The 3,763-nt window shown below is 53.5% G+C and overlaps 1 long non-coding RNA gene across 1 annotated transcript; it reads right to left on the bottom strand.

Moving 5' to 3' along the window:
• Nucleotides 1-1,876: 1,876 nt before the first annotated feature.
• On the bottom strand, nucleotides 1,877-3,746 carry LOC127749767 (uncharacterized). The gene is made up of 2 exons (XR_008011352.1): nucleotides 3,269-3,746; nucleotides 1,877-2,708 (listed from the first exon to the last, which is right to left on the bottom strand). It is a non-coding gene; the product is annotated as an uncharacterized LOC127749767 (long non-coding RNA).
• Between the last annotated feature and the right edge of the window lie 17 nt (nucleotides 3,747-3,763).

Here is a 3,763-nt window from a genome sequence, read left to right as displayed (position 1 = left end):
CCACTACGGGCGATCGTGCGCGCGCGCCCACTGCAGCCGCCGCCGCACATGTTGGAACACCTCGCCCGCCCCGCCCCGCCCCGCCGGTCTGGCCACGCCGGGCCCAAACTCATTTCCCGGAATTGGAGCGAGGTCTATAGTGTACTCACGCGGGGCGGCGGGGAGCCCATCCTCTCTCTGGGACTGTCACTTGTCCACTAAAGCGCGTCGGGCCCAACCAGTCAGCTGATGGACACCTCCCCCCTCCCCCTGCCTCTCCCCTCCCCCTGCCACTGCCACCGCGCGCGCCTCCACACGGCGGGCCGCCCGCGCCGCCGGCACATCTGTCAATAACCGGCTGAGATAAGGCGAGGGTCTTTATCGGCACTCTGCACCTCAGGAGGACTGCGACCGAACCGAGTCGTCTGCCGTCCGTCCCGGAGCCGGCGTGGTAGGGTCGGTCTCATCCCAGCAGCAGACGGACGCGACCGCTTCATGTATCTCACACTCACTTTCGTGAAGCACGTGGCCGTGTGGATTCTGCAGCGATACTGAATAGCGGATGGGTTGCCTGCCTACTTGCTTGAGCAGGCACAATGGCCAGACGGTAAAAACCAAAGTCAAGTCTGATTTTGTGAGGGAAAACGGGCATAAACTTTAAAAAACCCTCAGGTTTTGAAATAGTCTCCTCCAAAGAGGTTCTTAATTTTCCTCATTTTTCTTAAAGATTGTAGGCACGGGTGAATTCGAAGCGGCCAGGGACACCAAACGGACATGACATCACGTAATAAACAAACCCTAACCTCCATATATGCATTCCCTAAAACAAACACGCACAGTCACACACGTCATCACAACCTGCTGCGCTTGGCTTAGGACTAACTATGAGCCGCGCCGGGCTAGTCGCCGCACACTGCTGCCCGGACTGCGGTGACTGGGCCGCGCGTGACGTGACGAACTGCTTATCTCCCCCCCCCCCTCCCAGCAATGCGCGCGCCGGCGGATTCCGCAAAAACACACACACACGGGTTATTGTGATATGATGGGATGTAAATGTTGTAAGTCGTCCGCCACTACTGATTAGGACACAACATGTGTGTGTGGGAGGGGGGAGAATTGAAATTGATTTATTAGGACCTATGCAGAGAGAGAAGGGGGGAGGGGGAGGGAGACGCGAAAACGTCAAGCAGTCGTTGTATGTACCCCATATGGCCGGGCATGGGAATTTCTACGGCCAGACGTCACGCAGAGAGACGCGGAGTGACGCGCTGCGTGTCGGACGCGAACGTCGCGATACTGACTATCAAGATCACACACCACTGACCTACTGAACACTAGCTCTGCCCTCCTGCCGGGGTTCAAAAGTACATGTGTACTGGGTGTGTCAGAGGAAGCAGCCCAATGTTGCGGGTTTGCGCGCCCTCTCGCACCGCAGCGGCCACGACGCCTTGGGGATCATCCAGAAATAAGTTGGTCCGTGTCATTCGCCGTTGGGAACCTGCGAAGCTCAGCCAATGCAAGCATTCATAGCGCCTGATGGGTAGGCAATGTCTTACCCGCAGTGTATACGTGTACTGCGGGGTGGCCTACCCAGAGTCTCGCAGGCGCTGAGCTCCCACATTTTGCCAAATGATATCTGGAAAAAAAGACGTAGATTCTGGACGATTCCTTACGAGGCAGAAAATAAACCAGCAACACTGGGGTGCTCGCCAAACACACCCAGTCCCAGTATTATTTTCTTTTTTGGCAATTAGATATCAACTTTAGTTTTGATCTTTCCCTGTGCAACCCAGGTGCTGGCGGGCGAGTGGATTTGCGTTGATGACTTTCGGGGGGAGATGTGTGGAGGGAGGGGAGCTAGAAGGGAGCGGTCAAAAGACAGCTGCTTTAGCAATGATCACAAGTTAAATAATTTTATTTTCTCACAAATCACAGGCGAATATACACGATGGTTTCGTCAACTGGACAAAACTGATCTATACGCAAAAAAAACTCCCACGTCGTATTTCATTTATTTACATGAGCAGTGTGTACACAATTAGTTTTAAAAAAGGTTACATCGACACAGTGCAATTATCTTATCAGTCAATGTGGCTAGTAGCGATTCGCCAACCTACCACCACTGTCAGAGCGAGTGTAAGGGACCATAGTTAACGAGGCAAATGTACTTACATCTAAATTCATTAGCTCAAACGCCCCTCATTACTTAGTCACTGGTGGAAACCTCATCAGGAAGGACAAATTGTCCGCTAAGTGTCATTTGTCACGTAAATTGCATGGGCATAACAGTGACATCCAGTAAGACGCCGCGGATACGAAATCAAGTAAGTGTGTGCCTTTCCTTCAATCGGCAGCTGAGCCAGCTACGGGAGCGACATCATGACCGTCTCCCTTCTGGTGGTCGCGGGGACGGCCGAGCTCCTGCGCGCGGGGCTGGGTGGTGCGGCCTGTCGCTGCTGCTGCTGCTGCACGTTGTCAGACAGTCGGCGGACGATGCGACCCCCTTGCTTGGGCTGCGGCTGCTGGGGCTGCTGCGGCTGCTGCCCCGAAGGCTGCTGCTGGGCCTGCAGGAGCGGGCGCGGGGCGAACAGCCTCCGCTGCTTGTCGTCCTCAGGCTTGGCGCCGTCCGGACTGGCGGCTTGTCCGACGGGACCCTGGCGGGCCCAGGGGAGCCCCTTGGGGGGCGCTGGCTGGCCCTGCTGGGTACCTTGGGATGGGGGGAAGACCCGCTGGAAAGAGGAGCATACCGTCAGCCAAACGACAAACGACAGGCTCATTATTTAAGCACGCTGCGATTATGGTCTGGTTTCTCAATTTATTCATATGACTTTTTTTTATCGGTCTGAGTGGGCAAACTGCCTGTGCCGAATACATAGGCATGACAAAAAAAAAGAAAAGAAAACACTGTTATCAACACGAGGCAGTGCGAAGTCGCTGGCGGTCATCGATACCGACAGGCCAGCAAACCGGCTGGGGGTATTGACAGCCGAACCAAGCGACTGCCTCCAATTCTACAGAAACAACGGCTCAAACAATGGACATTCATATCATGTACAGAATTAAAAAATGCAACGATTTTTATGGTTGGTGAAGTAATCATGCGTGTGGTGTCAGGGAGTCCCATCATGCGGTGGAAACTTCGAGTCTCTCCTGATATGAGTACGTATATTGGTGAAGATGATGATGAATATTGATGGATGTGACATATGAGTAGCTTATTGCAGGGCGGCAGGGTACATGCAGCATGCACAGAATACTCACACACTTCACACAAGCTCGAATAACTCACAGTGGAATGCCATTCAAGTGCTACACCCCGGAGACACGCTCGCGCATCTTCAACACTATAAAATGCAATCCCTTATGCCGACATGTTCCCTTGGAGGTCTGCAAAACTCGTTCAGGCAGGCGCATTGTGCCCAGGCCACGGGGTAACGCAGCAAAGGACGGGGCGCGGGTAGACCAAAATGCAGAACGGAACCATATTAGATGCAAATCGCGACAGCCCAGCTCCCGTCACCAATCCGGAAAGTGAATTTGATTTTTCACCTTCGAAAAAATTGACCTTATCTCATATTACTTAACAACTGGAAAATTTTGGAGAAGTCATCACTCCTTGCTTTTTTTTCACACGTCCACCGATAATATGCCAAAGGTGTGACTAGTGCCAGTTACGCGTAAAAATAAACGCAATGCGAGGATGGACGAAGTGTTATGTCACATCACATCTCTGTACCCGGCACTAAAGTCACCCCTTGCGAGGTGGGGGCGGGGGCGGGGCCGG

The sequence above is a fragment of the Frankliniella occidentalis genome, unplaced genomic scaffold (assembly GCF_000697945.3).
Source record: "Frankliniella occidentalis isolate FOCC.00 unplaced genomic scaffold, Focc_3.1 Scaffold90, whole genome shotgun sequence".
Lineage (NCBI taxonomy): Eukaryota > Metazoa > Arthropoda > Insecta > Thysanoptera > Thripidae > Frankliniella > Frankliniella occidentalis.
The sequence above is the reverse complement of the archived record's forward strand: the minus strand, read 5'-3'. Positions and strand labels throughout refer to the sequence as shown.